An 18,967-nucleotide genomic window follows, 5' to 3' on the forward strand; every position below is an offset into this window, starting at 1 on the left:
GTTGGACGTCTGCACGGTTGTTGTTGTTGTAGTTGCCTGCCAACCAGTCGTCTGAAAAGAATGTACTTAATGTTAAACTGCGAGAGGCAATTCAGCTGCCATAGTTTCCTGCAGACAACAGAGGCTGTTTAATTTACGTGCATTCTTGTGCTTTGCTCCACTAATCAGCCTCCACACTGAGTCAAATCAGATTGTTTTGGTGTAAAACAATTGTCTTTACAGCCTCGTCGCCGCCTCCATTACTGAGGTTCCCCCCCACCAGCCTTAGCAGGAGAGGAAGCCTGCGATTTGATTCTTCTCACCTTGATCAGATTACACATCGGAATTTGTATAATTACAGCTGTCACTGATTAATGGGCACGCTATAATTAGCAATCCGGGTGTTGGGGAGAGGGGAGGTGCAACTGTGGAGGTGTTTGCGAGTCACGTCGTACACGAACGTGCCGATGCTGATTTGCGTGTGCGCACGTGAAAGTATAAAAAGCGATTGACTCGGGCCGCGCGAAAAGAGAATAACAGTCAACTCATTATTGCGTCTGTCCTCAGAGAATCGCGTTGGGCTTCCAGGCGGCAAAGAACATGAAAGGGAGCGGAGTAATGAGCACGGTAAAGAGCGAGGGAAAACCCAGCTTCAACACACCCGAAATTACGCTATTTCAACTTTTCCCTTAGAATAGCATTAACTGCCCGAGATGTTTGCTAGCCTTTAATCGACATAGAGTGAGCGTTCATTAGACGGCGCTTCCTCATCTACAGTTTCGTCAGCGTCGTGTATTGTTTTCCCCGAACGCCTGTGCTGGTGCTGCTTGTTGTCGGGCAGATCGGGGCTTGTCAGTCAAGCTAAACTGCTTTGCTCATGCTTGTCAATTTGCCGTTGATGCGCCGGTGCACGCTTGCGCCTGCATGCCAATCGCACACACATCTCTCTGGCAGTGACCCGTCATGTGACCTGAAGCTCCTTTGCAACCAGATAGTACTCCTGCTGTTGTTTTCTTGAGGAAAAAAAAGGTGTTTGTTTAGTGGAAATTCTTGGCTTTTTAAATTGAATTTATTTACATCATTATTCCCATTCTTTGTGTCGCTCGATGTACTCAACTTGGCTAAATTAGGTGGTGTAACGTGGATATCACTGCTTTCCACATGTTTCGTGTACATTCAGTTTCTCCTCCACGACTCAGAGAAAACCAGGGCGTCACAATGACCTGCCGACGTCGTTACTCTGTCATGAACCCACGACACGGTCACTTCTCACTGTGGGCACGGCACGCTCTGGATGAGGCCCACTCAGACGTCTGCTTGGTGGGGCAACTTTAAAACATTAAGTGGCTGATGCTGAAATTTTTTCCGCTATCACCGAGTGAGCCGCTGCGCACACTGGAGGGCACACGACTGTAATGAGGCTGCTGGTTTGGCTCTTGACAGCTCATTAGCTGCGTTTTTTACGGTTTTGTGTGGACAGAGATCCCTTTTTTATTTTCCTTCTTCTTTTTTTTTTTTCTTTCTTTCTTTCTTTCTTTTTTTTTTTGCGGAGCGCATTCGTGTGCTTGGCAGGAAAATCTGTTTCAAAACAAAAATACCCTTGTGCATTTGGGGTGGGCCTTAGTGTAGTGTGAGTAGCACAACAGCGCAATGTGTGTGTGTTTTTTTGTGTGTGCGCCTGTGCATGTCATATGTTATAATTCATTGGTGACTCTTGTCGTGCGTATAAAATACAGAAAAACAATATCTTACCAAGTACCTTTCTTTAATTTATCATCTCGTACGTTATCACACTGCAAAATATACTGGTACATATCATCGGGGCCCACTAGATGTCACTGTTTGACAACAGAATGCTGCTACTGTGTGTGTGTGTGTGTGTGTGTGTGTGTGTGTGTGTGTGTGTGTGTGTGTGTGTGTGTGTGTGTGTGTGTGTGTGTGTGTGTGTGTGTGTGTGTGTGTGTGTGTGTGTGTGTGTTTGATAGCCATTTTCATTGCATTTTAAATATGTTGACAATGTATAGTTCATAGTAGTTTCTTTATTGTCATTGCACGGTCCTACAAATTTTTTTTTTCATGTATTCACCACTTAACTCCGTACTCCTGACTTGAGCGAAAGTGGAAACACACAGAGCTGTGAATGAATTGCTGTCAACATACGCTGCTCCATATTGTAAAATGGCCTTTAATCCCAGTCGCCCCTACAAAGCGAGAAAACAACCCCCATGTCCCCTGGGACTGTGAATTCTGCCTAAATAGCACTTCAGAAAGCATTTTGCAACCAGAATCCGAGATTTCCCATTTATGCTTAAATGAATCCCTGAGTGCACCCTCTTCCCCCCACGTCCTCCTTCCCCCCCCCGCCGCCTCCCCATCGTAGCAGTCAGTACAAACCAGATGGATTGTACGGGGGCCGCTGTGAGGGCAGCAGAGGGTGGTGAGAGAGAACGGGAGCGGTAAGAGATTGAGCTGCAGGGTTTCAAATATTAATAGAGATGGAGTGTATATCAGACATCTTGCATGCATGAGCTGTTTGTGTGCACTCCAGGTTTTCAACAAGCTAAGCACACCCCCTACCACCACATGGCCAGCCTCTCAGTCAGCGAGCAGTGGTAGCCAAGCAGAATGAGCAGGCAAATGGACAGCCGGGCCTAAGATACATTACGCATGTACTATGGCCTCCTTATCTCAATATGATGTCCACAAGAGCTATGAAGTATGATGACGGCACTTTATTTCTCCTTGAAATTTAATTTACAGTCCTAATGACATGCAGAACAGCCATGATCATTTACTTTCCATGTAGTCGCAGATAAAATAGTGCCATTTCTTGTTTTTGAAGGTCCTCCCACGGCTCTCAAAATCTACAGAGGGTGAGAAGAACAGAAGAATAGGCAGGCAACAGCCAAGTCCGCTTTTTTTCTGTTTGCCAATAGAGAGAAGTGACACTTCCCTACAGCTGAGTCCAATTGCAAGGCCTTTGTCTTCGAACAAGGGTGAAAGAAATTGTTGCTGACTGATGTTGTGGAGCCTGTCGAGGTCCATAAATCCCAACGATTTAACGCTTCACATTGAAAATTAAGTCGGATGAATTATTCCACTGTATAATTAGGGATGATCCAAGGGTTGCTCGCTAGCCTAGTGTGTTAATGCTGGACGTGGTTAGCACAACTTCCTCTCTCACTGACATTATTGGGAAAGGTAAAGCTCATCACTGCCACCTAGTGTCCAAAGGGTGAAGCTCTGAAAGACAATCTGATCCCATTATTTATTGGTCATGATACTGCTCTTTTGAGATTTAAATAAAAACATATCTTACCGCTTTGGTTTGTTTCTGTATAATGAGTTATATTATAGTATCGTATCACTAGTCTTTATAGTTTTTCAGCTGCAGGCTTTGTTTAGGCTGCTTTCAAAGAATATAATCTTTTGCTGAAAAGGAAATAAAGTGTACCAATTAGAACATGCAGGGTAATGGAGGATAATAGCTGGAAAGTGACACAAGCGGTGAAGAATCATAAATTCAGTAGCACAGAAGCTCAATATAGAAGCTTTCATAGAAGAGGGATGTTGCTTTATTTGTCATGGACTACCTTGTCTTGAGATTTTAGTGTCGAGTGTTTCCTAACACTGTTTCAGTTTGTGTAAGTGGTTCCCTTCAGTTTCTATCTGGATGAATCCGACACACAACCGTTGGCTCCTCAGATCAGGCTGACTTCTATCCGGAGCGGCAGTGAAAACCTCAACCTCACACCGTGACAGATTGTGCTCGGTTGGCCATGTTGAATCAGGCAGAGCCTCCGACCACACCATCCACTGTCCCTCCGCTGCCCTCCCTCCCGCCGTCACTATCTGCCTGTTAAATAGATTTCCACTGCAAAAGATCTGTCGTGGCTCATTTTTCTCACCATCCTCCTCAAGTGTCAAGATGTGACAAATGATTCTGTAAATAAATTAGGTGTTTTGCTTATAGTGCGAGATGGGTGTTTAATTTTAGATGCTACAAAATACAGTTGTAATGTCACTATCATTCAGTTTAGATTACGTTAAAGTGGATTGATGATATGGCAAAAAAAATCAAATCCCAGTTTTACATTATAAAAAAAAACAAAAACTGGCTTCGTGAGTGCTTTTTCACATTTCTCTGGAACGATAGGCGTTACATAACAACTCAAACAGTTGAATGACAATGCCGAGTTACCACACGCACGCACAAACACACACACACACACACACACAGGGGTGTGTGGCTTTCAAGGAACGGTGCATTCATTTTTGCAGACTTACCTCAAAATCAGCCATAACTGCTACGGTAAACTTAGTCTGACCTGAAAACATGACCCCCCCCCCCCCCCCCCCCCCCCCCCCCCCAAAAAAAAAAGTTATAATATTTTTCCTTATGAGAGACTACATTTTTATCCTAAATAGCAGTCCCCCATACTGTGAGTGTGGAAACATATTTGCCCTACTGCTGTAATAAATACGCATGCATGCACTGGCCCCAGCAGGTCAGCTGGCACTGCAGCCAGAGCCATCCTCCATTTGCAAGTTAATAAGCAACATGTTACACGATGTTAACAATAAAGCGTCTTATTTTCTGATTATTGCTGACGGGAGAAAGAGGAAAGGCAGGTGAACCATCCCATAATGTTGTATTTAGCAGGTTTGTTACCGTTGGTCTCACAGTCATGTGTTTTCCTTTGCTGTTTGCCACGGCGTCACAGCAGTCTGAAGTCTTCCTCCTCACTGTGGACAATAACAGCGACCCGTCCTTCACTTAAAAGGGGGTGTCAGCATTTTTCGGCGCATGCAGCACGGGGCAGTTCTCTTGACAGCGGGGGCCAGGTTGGCGGTGCGCGTCATTCCGCTCTGCCACGGCAAGGTTTCTTCAAGCCTGTGAAGTTGGCTGATAAAATTAGCACAGCAAATTAGCAATGATGAGTCACTCATTATCATCCTTGTGTATGTTGGCAGGTGGTGGGTTGTTGTGGGCCGCTCCGCTCGTTCGCATCTCCTGTTTACAGGGAAGCAAATGCCTCCAAACAAATATAATGGAGCTGTGAAATTTGAGTTTGTTGTCACGAGGAGCAGAAGGTTTGTGGTCATGATTATTTATTTTACCAGCGATTTTGAGGTGCAGTTCACAGCCGGCAGCTGAGTGTCGCTGGATCGAGGAAATTTATCCAGTCTTCCTGCGGCGCCTTGGAGGGAGGGAGGGAGAGAGGGAGAGAGAGGGAGGGAGAGAGAGAGAGAGAGAATCATTCTTGAAGTGTCGTTGCGTGAACTCTGGCAGGAACTCGGAGAACAGCGGTTCTGGAGGTCGGCTCCTCGTTGTTCCTCGGAGAAGCTCGGCTCATTTTTTTGCCAGCTTATCTTTAATTGAAAGCTGCCTCCTGCAGTTTGTTTATTTTGTGTCGCTCAGCACACATTAGGAAAATGTTCTGAGGTTTTTTTCTTTTTTTCTCCACCCCTCTGAGAACTACTGAGACAATTTGAGGGCTGTTTTACCTGGAAGCCGGTGGCCTACGGTAAACTAAAATTATCAGCTGGTGCCACCTAATTGAATTCTACCTTTATCTCCCCTGCTGCTCATAATCCAGATTTGCTCAAGACACAATGACTGCTTCCATTTGAAATCCTCAGTAAAATAAACATTACTCGACAAACAACAACGTTTGGCCGCAGATAATGAAATTATCACCTCAGGCCTTGTTGAGATTTTTCAGTGAAAATGGTGAACGTTGGTCACATTTTGGTTGTTCCTTTAAAATAAGTCAGCATTGTGACTCTCTGAAAAGCTCTCGAAGATCCCTGATCTTTATATTGACGTAAATAAGTAAAACGCAACTGTTATAAAGCGGACAGATTGTGACAAAGGTTGGGGGGAAATTAAAGAAAGGGCCTGTGTGTATATTTTTTTTGATAAAGGTTCTCAAGTTGAAAAGAATATTTCTCATCCTCAGATACTTGCGTACCTCTGACCTGTCATTTTTCCAGGTTTAATCAAAATCAATCATTCATGTTGTGCCCTAAAGGGACTGATTGCAAAGTCGTGTACTTTGAGTTATTTATTTATTTTTTCTAAGTACTGAGAAAGATTTTAATTTCGTCCAGTTTCCAAGCACTTGTCTCATTTATTTTTAGCAGTGACGGACCGACCGATCGCGCTCAGGTCAACACATATGCACTCTGCCGTGCTGCATGTCGTGATGCATCTGACTGCCGGCGCCTTTTTGACTGCTCAGTCAATACATAAAAAATGAATGTGCTCGAACGACAAATGGCCCCTTCTTGAATGTTGCATGTAGAAAATGACCGAAATTTGCTGGCATGTTCAAGTGCACTTTCTGAGCAGTCGGATGGCATTATGTATCGTTGGTTGACTGTTGACGTAAACACCGTCGTAATGCACCAGCGGAGTCAACCCGCCATTATTGACTTAAGATCCCTGTAAGATCCACTGACGTGACTGTGGACACAATATCTCCCTTCATTGTTTTACACCTTTCTTCTTCACCACATGGGTCAATCTCAAATGAATATGGCCAGAAGTAAATACATCTAAGGCCGTGTCAGTGGTGGAGAGAATATGATGACTACTAATATACAGTATTTCAAATACACATTTATTAATATAGCAAACCGTAACACCTGCATAGTTCCAGTTTTATTTAATGTTATATTAAAGACAAAGCTATATTTACTTCTTCACTCACATAAATACCCTCACACACCAAAGGTGACTGCTGCATTGTGAAATGCTCACACACCAGTGGGGGCGACTTTGGGTTTAGTGTCTTGCCTAAGGACACTTCGGCATACAGTTAGGACGAGGCGTGGTGGGTGACTGAGGGAAATTTTCACAACATGTGGAAACGGAAACCTGCCGTTGCATTTTGGATGTTTGTTTAGACGACACAAGTTCTAGGAGCCCCCCCCCCCCCCCCCCCCCCCCATTTACAGATGTGTAATGAATTACATAGATCTGTAAATGTCTCTGTCTTCACCTCCACTTCAGGTGAGCCTCTCAGTCGCTGTGGATTTTACTCTCGCTGGACGACGGAAAAAATGTATCTGTTATGTTTTTATTAGCCCAGAGTATAGACTCGGAGGCTCTTGCCTTCTGGTCTGCATTGTCTCATGAGTTGTAAGACCTTAATATCACTATGTAGCCCCGGAGCTCAGTCATTATAAGCACAACATTACAGGACAGTTGAGGTGAGACACATATCTACAAATCTAACTGCCCAGACACTTATTTAACTCTTTGTTCGGGAGTAGTTGCACTGATATAGTCTTACATTCACAAACGACTCTTTGAGAGAAGACAAAACTGTTAATGTGGCCCAAAGTTCAAATGATTTTGACACCTGAGCTCTACGGCTGCCACACTTTGCCCTTGTTTGTGTCTCTGCCAGGTCGGCGCTGGTGCCTTTTGTTTTTTCACACGACACTCGGGGTGAGCATCATTGCCTGGCTGTCACCTATAAACATCTAGATTTAAAGGCTAGGGATAGGCTGAAAACAATCAGAACAAGCCTAGTTGGAATCAACTGAACATTACCAAACTGCCCGGGGTAAACCCATTATCAATAAGGTCGAAGCTACGCTCCAGTTGGCGGCTGTCAAAAGCGCTGGGTGAGCCGTAACGAGAAGTACAATACCACAAAGAAAGAACAAAACAAAAATCAAAAACAGCACCGTGACCTCATTGTCTGCTCATGTCAGAAATGTGTGTTTGTCTCTTCTTGTTTCTAACACCGTACACACACCTTTCAGGTGTTGCTTTGTCCCATTATGTCATTTCATTTCAGCTCTGCTTCACCCTCGTGTCTTTCATGTCTGTTGTAATTACATGCTCCATACGACAGCGTATCATACATGCTCTCCTGGCCTCAGTGCACTTAGGCGATAAATTCTACCTCATTGAACAGGTCAGCATTTAAAGCTGAATTTCCTTTTATCTCAACAAGCTGAATTTTCTATTATTATAGGCATGACGCTCAGCCATAACATTATGACCACCTGTCTGATGTCGCTGCTCTTTTTGTGACTGAAAAAAATTACTCAATGATTGAGACATGGATTCCGCTAGTACTATGTTTACACAACACATTAAATCTAAAGAAAAAATGTTCACTACGCTGTGGTTGATTTGTTTTTTCTGCTTTGTAGCATACAGCTCAAGGCTCTTTAGTGGTCCGAGCAAAACAAATTTGGAACTTGAACAAGCAGCTCCAGCGAGTCTACAATGGAGGAAATATCTTACTTTATCTCTCAAAATCTAGTGGTTTGGTCCTTGGTTGATGATAAATAATCCCTGAACCATTCATGCAATTTTGGTTAATAGTTTTTTGCGAAAAGTTACTAACAAACATACATATGTACATACCAACAAATAAATAAATAAATTCACCCGGACATTGCCTTCGTCGCAACTTTCGTTGGCAGAAGGTAGTAATACTTTTGCGTTTCTGTCTGAATATAAAGCATTTGAAGCGCTGCTAATGCTTAATTCACGTCTTAAAACTTCCCACATAGAAAGCTCCCCCTCAGTCTGGTGATCTTCCAGACATATCAGGGCTGTCGATCACACCTGGATTACTCCCATCACCGGACAGGTCAAGATTTTCTTTTTTCTAGTATCTGAGGGTCCCAATCTTGCAGAAAATATTTTTTCCTCACGTCGGTGGACAGCAGTGCAGTGATGCAGAAAGTTTGACACTTGGATGATGCGCGGCACCTTTCAGGACAATCCTCTTATCTTTCTGCCTCCATTCTCCAGCCTCGGCAAACAACTTGATTCAGCTCCTCGCTCAGCCTTGGCTCGAGTGTCAAACAAGCCACCGCCAAGGTCACGAGATCAAACCCCGCTGTGGTGGCGACACTTCACCGCTCTCGCTCCTGTTGTTGTCTTACGCGGTGAGTGTTGCTCTGGATTGAAGTGTCTGCTGAATAAATGTAGAATTCTGATATATTCAAAAGCCTCTCGAGGGAAACTGGCCTCTGTCAGTCCACTGTGATGGCTGTGATTCTGCACACTGTCTACAGTAAGAATAAAACTGATGAAAATAGAATATAATTTATGATAATAACATAAATTAAAACAGAATAATGTAACAGAATACTTTTGGCTCCTCTGAATGTAATAAAGCTGGTAGCGTATAAACTAAACAATAATTTAATAGAAATGGTAACAGATTTTATACAACCATAGTGGGGAATCCTCTATAGTTTGTGTCTTCAATAAATAAATGAGGACTATCCCACCCACTTTACCTATTTTCCATTAGTAATCTGCACACAACCTGCAAATAAGGCCTTTATTTTTGAGAAATGTGATCCGATTAATGTATTATTACAATGCTGGCTGCAGTTCTTGCATTTTAAAATGTCTTTTTTTAATCTGTTTCAGTAATGTAATAACCTATAATATTGATGGTAAAATGTATTGTCATAATGGATCAACTATCTCATTACGCTAATGGTAGGTTATTACTTTATTGACTCTAATACAGTGAAAAAGGCCAACATTGGGACGTTATTAGCGGGTATTACATTATTGACCAGCTGTTGATAAGCTGTTCTATTCCTTGCAAATCATTGCATCCTGTCTCTCTTTACATTTTACACATCGACCCCTTTTTCCTTTTCGAAAAATCTTTCTGGGTTCGTAGGTGTTGATGACAGTTGTTCTGTAGACCCACATGCAAATTCCTCATGCAGTTAGCATTAGCACGCTTGCAAACATCAAACAGTGGTGTTTCCCTTTCATTACACCCTAACACAAACACCAACATGATTAAATAAAAAGATGACCCAAAAAACCCTCCCGATGTTTGTTTTGGGAAGCTACTGAGCTTGTTCGCGCGTTGTCGTGCCGTTCCATGTGTTTTCAAGTTGCTACAGTAAAAGTGAGCAGGCTAAGCTAACATGACCCCGAGAGCCAGAATGAGCATCATCCGTCCTCTACGCCCACGATCCAAGTTAGGGTCGCTGTGGGGGGGGGGGGCTGGAGCTGGAGTCATAATACACATGATAATGAGATATACCACAGACTGAAACAGACCACGATTGGCCCTCACAGCAATCTAACTAAGCTTTGTTTTGTTTATTCGTGCCCCTCGCGCTCTATTGCATTTGTTCTGTTGTGTCATTATTACAGCACGAGTGTGACCCAGTCTCATGTTAGGTGACTCGTTTCGTAAACACGGCCTCCAGATTGTTCCCACTGTCTGTTGCTACCACTGCACTGTGCACACGGTGCAACTCGCCGATTGATTCAGAGGAAAGAGGGAAAGAAAGTGAGTATGAGATCAAATGTTAGATTTCAAGGAGAGATTCTGTGACTTCAAGCAAAGGTTGTTTTTTTTTTTTTATCATTTTGTCTTCATAAAGGTGAACTTGGCCATCCCGTAAAAAATGTGACCCCCAAGATTAATTCTAAAAAAGAAAACCTGTGTGTGTGTGCATTTAAAAAGAAGAAAAAAAAAAAAAAAGAACATTGTGTCATTGAAGTCCACTCAAGTACACCGACAGCAAATCTACCCATAATGCTTTGTAGCTCAGCAGAGAACGTCTCTCGGGGCTCCAAATTACCTCTCACATCTGCTGTTACTCTGTGCCATGAATAACCACACACACACACACACACACACACACACACACACACACACACACACACACACACACACACACACACACACACACACACACACACACACACACACACACACACACACACACACACACACAAGGGCACCAAATGCCAGGAGAGGGGCTGTTTGAATTGATTAGACTGTCATAAGTGGAATGATGATGTGCTTAAACAGAGATGATGGAGGAAGTTTCTCTAATTGATTGTTCTGTCAGTCCAGTGAGTGCTGCTCGCATGCAAATGATCACGTGATGACAGAGATTGGATATTTTTAAAAGGGATTATGTTTTTATTTTATTGAAGCCGCATCAATTAACTGTAACACAGAATATTGTAGCTCAACAAGTGTAATATTTGAATATCAATTCCCGAAATTATCTTCATGGTAAACAAGATGAAGACTTTGTTTCCCCGCGGTGAGATGAAGAGAGGAGGAGGCAGGCAGTTTGACGGAGGTGAGTCCTAATGCGCGGCTTCCTGCCGGCAGCGGAGCGTCCATGCTTAACAAAAGGATTGGGAGCAAATGAGGCGGATCTCCTGAGACACCAGTTGAAAAGGGGCGAGCTTCTCTGTGCAACTATTGATGTACTTTTCAGGGTGTAAATTCCAAGCGTTTCTTTGCTGTTGGAGATTTACGGGCTCTGCCAGTGCGTACCATGATGGAGGGCTTTCCAGTGTGTATTGGTCAAAGTGACTTCAATAAAAAAAACTTTTAAAAATAAATAACATATTCCAGCAGTTTTCTTGTTCTGGAGGCAATGGCTTACTTAGAAAAGCCCAAACTTAAATATCTTAAATCTGTGTCATCTACACCTATCAGATCCTTTTCATATTGTTAATAATGCTGAAAAGTCACTTTGAAAGTTTTGTTTCACTGCTTCTTCACCTTTTTCCTTTGGTGATCCCAATATTCTGTCTTTGACGTACAAATCTAATTCTGCAGGGAAATCCTCTGCATCCTCTGGTGCACACACTAGTTTGGGAAGCTACTATAGTATGTTCCTTGCTTGATTTAAGATCACAGCCCACAGCCTGTGTTGTGGGAAGCTCACATCCATCAGAAAGACATTAGATAATAAAGGTGTTGGATCATAGCAGAAGTGATGCCTTGCAGATGTTCTCAAATTAATAATTTAACAGAAATGCCTTGTAACCTGAGTGAGGTGAGATGAGTCACCATCTGTTTGTTTTGGATCTGTAGATAAAACTGCTTCATTAATTGATCTCAAGTTACTTTTATGTTGCGTTTTTCTAGTGTCACTTTTAAGAAGAACTCGCCTGTCTGCAATATTTGGAGTCGGTTGCTCTAATTTAATTTGGCAGTGCGCGTACGCAAGGTGTATGCAGGCTGCCGCGTTGGCTCACGTTTTCTTTATTGCATTTGGCTTTATTTTATTTATTTTATTTGTTTAGCCTTCCTACGGTTTCCAAGTGATTCAGAGGTGATTTGTAAATTGAAACATCTTGTATGGAACCGGCTGAGGGAGCATCAAGAACAGGAGCATCGAGATGTTATCTCTTTCGGAAGTAATTTATTAGGCGCTGTACACGCGAAAACATTTTCAAGTGAAAGCGGAAAACTTTTATTGTGTTTTGGGTATCCGTTTAGATCACTGCAGGGCTCGGGGTCACTGAAAACGCGATTGAAAATGACTCCCAAGGTGGGACTTTTTCAAATGCGACCTCCAGAGTGAAGCGAAAATGCAAAACCAAAGCGTTTTCACTTGAAACATTGTGTAAACGGGGGATTAATGGTAGCACCTTCAAATGTCCTGCATGTGATGAGGACATTACTGTATTTACATTACAGGAGAGCTGGAAATGTTCATGTGTTTATTAGGACATGTGTAAACTATATTGTTCACCTACAGACTGCATCTGGAGCACACAGGAATATCTTTAAATATTATGGCTACCTGTAGTTTGATGCAGTTTAAGAATGCCTGCATGATTGAGCAAAAAAACATTTGATTTTCATCTTTAAGTTGTAGTGTCTCGTCCACATGTGAGGCGTTCAGGAGGCATCTATGAACTGTAGTCTATACGTGCATGTAAGGCATTTAGGAAAGGACAACCTGTAAGACCTGTCTCGCCTGGTCCTGTTGCCTTCAGTAAAGACTGTCACCTATCAAAGCAAAATAAACAGTGCCGCATACCAAGCGTGAAACTAAATATTGCACAATTACGTTTCTCAAATAGTGAAAATCTGTGAATGTTGGGATCCGCAAGTTCGATCATTGATGTCTTTAATAGCCACAGCCTCCTGATCGCTTTGATGCATCACTGCATAGCTGTGGCGGGACTGAAAAGAAAGTCATTTTAATGTCCACCGATATTTCTCAGTGCACTATTTCATGTTTTTTATATTGTTTGCCACTCGATACGGCCATTAAGTACAGTAATATAGAATCCTAAAGGTGTAACTTGAGTGTTTTAGGACGATGTGCTTGTACCTTTCTGCTCCTCTGCTTTACAGTTCCATTTCTTTCCTAGTAAAACAAACCGATGCGATGGGTTTCCTGTTGGTCCACTTTGCTTTTTCTCCAAACACTTTGCTCCCAGTGGCGTTCCCACCTCGCCATCTGCTCTCTGCCTTTCTCGCCTTCATCCTCCTCATTGTCTTCACCCCCTTCTTTGTTTTACCTCCAACAGCCAAATGGGCGAATGACACCGAAACCCTCTTAAGTCAGCATGCTGGTAACACATCCAATCATTAGTGCTTCGGCCCGCTGCGCATCTCTTCACTAAAGCAGACGACGGCACCAGCCATTTTTTAATTAAAAGCTTCTTCATCAGACATGTTTCAAGAAGTGCTGTATGCTTCATAAAACACTGAAGTATCAAACAAGAATAAAGCTATAAGCACACGGCTAATAAGGGCAGAGTGCAGCCTGTGTTTTTGTTTCTTTCGGCTTTTTTCAGCAGGCATAGAAACAGTCTGAAATCAATAACAAAAACAAGAGTAGGCAGACAGTGAAGCTTTGCATATTGTTTGCCAGCAGTGTTTTTAAAAGTGGACTTTGTAAAGTGTCCATTAGAGATGCAGGGCCGGCTGAAATCTGTTCAGTCCTTCCATCTGAGGCGCGTCGGTTGCCAAACTAAAATAGTAACCCTTATGTAACCGTGGCCTTTACCCGATGAAAGGAGATGTCAGATGCAGTTCTGCAAGCATAATAGCGTCAAATCTTTCTCAGACTGATAATGCTAAACAAGCACAGTTCAAAATGGCCTGTTTCTTTTTTGTTGTTGTACAGTATATATATATATATATATATATATATATATATATATATATACACATATACAGTATATATGATTCAGAGTACTAATTTCATGTTGAAAACATGTAGATGGACAGAAAGCAGCCAGTGTGCAAACCGGACTGGCCAAGTCCAATGGCCCATGGAGGAGCAGAGCCTGCTGTGGACAGATGGCAGTCCCAGATAGATGTTCCACCATCCCCTCGTATCGATGGCGACTCACCCCCTACAGCTTGTGAATGGCTTACTCGAACCGCCACTCTAAATCTTCCCAATTGATACTCCTGTCTGGGTTTTATCCTCCTCTGGGGAAGGGCTTCACTCGGGCTGGAGGTACGTCGCAGACACGAGAAGCTGCTTGCTCTCTGCAGGGACCAAAGCATCCAGTCATTTCAGTCATACGTGCAGTGCTAAAAGTGTGCACTGAAAAAACATGTGTTTGTCAGTCAGACAGGAGAGAGGAGAAGAAAAAAAAAATTGTAGAAAGCTATGGGGGGGGGGGGGGGGTGCCTGGCAGAGGGTGGGAGACGGAGCGCCACAGGCACATCTGCCTATGCCTTGCTTACCCTCTGTGGTTTCTGGCCCGGCAATATTGACACAAACAGTAATGCATCAAGAGACTTTCGGTTCTCTTTGTATTCACAGTTGTACCGTTGCTTTCCCAAGGCCGTTTTTCACGGGGAATTGCTGACTGCTTGTAGGAAAAATGGTGTAGTTCAGCTTGACATTATTGATTTAGTTTTCTTCAGTTGGGGGTTTAATAGACCCCGCTCAGTAACATCTTATAGGGTCTAAACCCAGGAAAGACGACTGTGTTCTGACTTCCCAGCTTCTGCAGCCCCGGTCTTCTTTTCAGTGAGCATTAAACCAAACCCAGTGTGTCATCTATAGCTATTTCAATACATTACAATCAGTGGGAAATATCCTCATATCCCGTTTATAGATTGGAAAGTATGTTGAAACGTATTGTGCCACCCACGATCTAATCAATTTTTACCAATTCTTGCTTAAAAAGTTTCAAAATTAGTTAAACTTTCACCAGTTTTCAGTGAGATTACATGCTGCCAAGCACCATTGTACTGTTAAATAAACAAAATACCCTAAATTTGACTTACTAAAAGCATTTTATGATGACCTTGCTCAGGCACAGTTTTTAATTGTTGATTTGCAAGTTAAAGTCATCCATCTATTTTTAGCATCATTATTTAATCTTGTTTTTTATTAATATTGCCAGCTATGTTTGAGTGGAACTCCAAAAAATATTTAAAAATGTGCACATATCATTAAGAATCATGGAACTTTCCACAGTCGAGAGCAGACCTGTGAAACTGCCGGTCTTTTAATTTGAAAGGCTTTTGCGTTGCACGTTGATGAGCGAGTCTGACGCCAGTATTTTTACAAACCAGAGATTGCAGAGTGGCCAACAGCCTTTCTTCGTGGCAATTAAAAACAAGGTTTGGAAGTATTGGATTGGAACAACATTGTCATTAATATATGTAGTGAATTGCTTTCTGTGCGTGTGTTATTGCTTCACAAAAACAACCTACAGCGCCCACTAGTGGCCCTACATGCTAACTACATCGTGTTCAGCATTTCTGCCATTTTTATGTAAACGGACATCGTTTTCAAAACGTCGCTGTGTAAACGCAAAAACTTGTCTAAAATGGAAGCGATGTGTTTTCACTGGAAATACTGTCATGTAAAACTTGGCCTTAGCTCATAGCCCCCCCCTCCAAAAAAAAACAAAAACAAAACCCATGTGGATCTTTTTGTTTAGACTAATGAGGAAGAAAATTAAAAATTCATTGTTTGAGTCACTCATTTAACTCCTTGAGTGTCAAATGAAAAAACAACAAAAAACAAAACCGAATCTTCATTACGCTACTGTCTCTTTAGAAATTAATTGGTGGTGAAAAATGAAAAGCTATTTTTACAGGAGCCTTGACGACGTCTGTGCAGCTCTTAATTGCTGCATTTCTTTCTGACGTAGATGAACAAAGATTGCGTAATGATTGCTGTATATGAATCTGTTGTTGGAAGAGAATATAATTTTGTCCCCCTGGCTTACTTTTATCCCCCAGTTCTCCTGAAAACCAATTGCAGGGCAGTTACGACACCTCCATTTGTCTGCTCATCCACAAAGAAGCCTTAAAATGTCGATTTTACTTGTACATTTGCTGGACCGCCAGATATAAGCCTTTCAAATTAAGGCTTTCACGTATGGCTGGGATTTTACCAGGTGTGAACTGCAACCTATTTTACCAAATACACAGATTTTACAGTGTCATCTAATGTAATATACACACATACACACACACGGCATGCGGTGGCCTACTTTCCGAGTACCTCTCTTGTAATCCTATCTGCGACCAGTGAATAGAAGCAGTGTGGGAAAGCCTGAACTGCCATCGTACAAAAGGATGGAGGGGCTACAAGGAAAAATGAGGCTGGAGAGGCTCTGCCGGCTGGATTTACTCTCCATGTTGGAAATGGTTAATTAGCTTGAACTCCACATTCCAGTCCAGTGAGATCCAACTGTGTCGGGAGTGCCATGTAAGTGTATGAAAACATACATAAACACACAAAGTCACATTTAAACATGCCCCCGTAATTACACCCGGGCTGATTTTCAAACATTTTGTCCACACATACACACACACACTCTCCTGCACCCAAAGAACATAATGAGGGCTCAGGTGGCAGTAGGGGCTGCTTGCTTTGGGCGGTGGCGATGCAGATGTTACCTGGTGGCTCCTCACTTTTCCTCTTCGAGTGTGTATATGTGTGTGTTGTGAGTGCAAGCCAGCTGTGATGGCCAGCTGCCCACTTTTGCCAAGGACTTGGCAGCTCCCCAGATGGTTGACCCAGATAGAAACACCAAGTAGAGGCTCTCTCTCTCTCTCTCTCTCTCTCTCTCTCTCTCTCTCTCTCTCTCTCTCTCTCTCTCTCTCTCTCTCTCTCTCTCTCTCTCTCTCTCACTGTGAAGCACACACCTGCGTGGGCACCCTTCACACGGAGACAGTTGCGTAGTCCCACCAGAGCAGGTGGAGGCTCATTTTTTATCAAGTCTTATTTTTGGAATGACCTCAAACTCTCCTGATGCAGCAATGTTTCATTAGAAAGCACCTTTTTTGTAGGGGGGGGTTATTGGTGAGAAAAGTTATACAACGCAGCTGTGTTTCATAGTTATCACATCAAATACTGCAGTTTTCCAAAGTTCCTGTATTTCAATAATCACAGTCGGTAGCGCCCAACCTGGTATCTGCAACCCCCTTGTGGGAAAATGCCAGAGCTCACAACAGGGCTTTGCCTGATTAGTTTATTTCCCGATTCACATTTTTTCGCCATAGCTGACGACCCAATCAGAGATTGGAGATTGACTTTCAACTGGCCAAAGATCGAAGACCACCGCTTTAAATGTTACCGATGGCAAGTTCACGCACCTTCCTATGGACGGACAACAGAGATGGATTGCTATTGTGTGTGATTGTCAAAAATAAAACGACCAAGTCCAGCATTGCTCTTATTGCCCATCGTGGTTCACGTGTTCCTAAGAATTTTTTACTACGACCACGGTGTGGCTGTTTCAGTTGCAGCGTTTCAGAGAAGTTGCGTTTTCCACTGAGACGCCGTTGAAGCATTTTTCGAAAGGTTCCACCTTGAGAGCCGTTTTCAGTGGCTTCTGGCATCGTTGTCGTGTAAACGGACCTTTAAAACACAACGGAATCTTTTCCTTCTCACTTGAAAACTTCCTAGAAACGTGGATTACTATTGTGCAGCCAAACCTTGAGGGTAATCGGTGACTTGTTTGTGTGAATACGAGTGTGTGTTGTGTTGTGTTGTGTTGTGTTGTGTTGTGTTGTGTTGTGTTGTGTTGTGTTGTGTCTCTCGTGACCTGTCCCGGGTGTATCCTGCCTTTCCAGCTTTTCAAATGTTTTTGTCTCCTTGCTTTCAGTTGGTCGCGTTTATCGGGAGTTTTTTCAGCCACTTTGTGCTGAGAAAATCTTTTCAAGAGGACGACATAAATGTAAATTAATGTCTTTTTCATAGTCCAAGCACGCAGCAAAAAGCAAAGCAGCTTCCACCACAGAAAGTTGCAACAGCAGAAAAGCTCCTAATACCAGCTCGTCCTTCGGTCCTCCAGCAGAACATCCCATAAAGCTTTCCAAGGGTGTTGAGGGCTCACGCTTCTTTTCAAACTGTGGGCAGTCACGCCGGCTCACCTTGGCTTTTCTTCCCGTGTTTGTGTTTTTTTTTTGTTCTGCAGTCACGTGTGTGTGTGTGTGTGTGTGTGTGTGTGTGTGTGTGTGTGTGTGTGTGTGTGTGTGTGTGTGTGTGTGTGTGTGTGTGTGTGTGTGTGTGTGTGTGTGTGTGTGTGTGTGTGTGTGTGTGTGTGTGTGTGTGTGTGTGTGTGTGTGTGTGTGTGTGTGTGTGTGTGCAGTCATTATGCTCAATGTCACACTGCATTGCGGTGCAGTAAAAAAAAAAAAAAACCTTTTGAGTGAGTGAGAATGTGCGCGAGTGTGTAGTCAGCCCGGCGGTTCCGGGGGCCGGCTTCTGTTGCTGGCTCGTGTCTCGGTGTCTCACATTCAGATTACAGCCTCTCAGCACGCAGATCTCAGTGTTTGTGTGTGTTTCTTGTTTATCTCCTCACACTTGGCCCTGCTATGACAATTAAACGCCCTGTTTTTTTTCCCACTCTCCACCCCCCCTTGTCGGTGACCTCTGGTTTCTCCCCTCCTGCTTCCTCCCAGACACGGCGAATGGAGGGTTGTGGCGTCTACATGAGCGCACAGCGGGGTAGAGAGATAAATTGGCTGAAAAAAAAAGAGACTCATTCGTCATACGAGGAAAAGGGGTGGGGGGGTGGGGGGCCGCTGACGTACGCGCTGTAACATATAATAATAATGAGAAAAGGGCGACTATTCAAGTGAAAAGAAATGCAGTGCCGTAGAATATGATCGACTAACTTGCATTGTGTGTGCGTGGGCAGGAAGCATGCGTGGGCGGCCTCAGTGGCATTGTTTATCATCAGTTTACAGCTAAAATCACCTTGAGCATCCTCTCAATG

General features: G+C 43.2%; 1 protein-coding gene across 2 annotated transcripts in view; it reads left to right on the plus strand.

The window, feature by feature from the left end:
- The window catches only part of adarb1b (adenosine deaminase RNA specific B1b), a 136,409-nt gene that overhangs the window by 61,221 nt on the left and 56,221 nt on the right, over positions 1-18,967 (plus strand). The window contains exon 3 of one of the 2 annotated variants that reach the window (XM_080479106.1): positions 8,765-8,901. The exons of the other annotated variant lie outside the window; for it this stretch is intronic. The gene's annotated coding sequence lies outside the window, so the exon portion shown is untranslated. The remainder of the gene's footprint in view (positions 1-8,764; positions 8,902-18,967) is intronic. 2 annotated transcript variants of the gene reach the window in all.

Source organism: Lipophrys pholis (assembly GCF_963383615.2).
Source record: "Lipophrys pholis genome assembly, chromosome: 13".
Taxonomy (NCBI): domain Eukaryota; kingdom Metazoa; phylum Chordata; class Actinopteri; order Blenniiformes; family Blenniidae; genus Lipophrys; species Lipophrys pholis.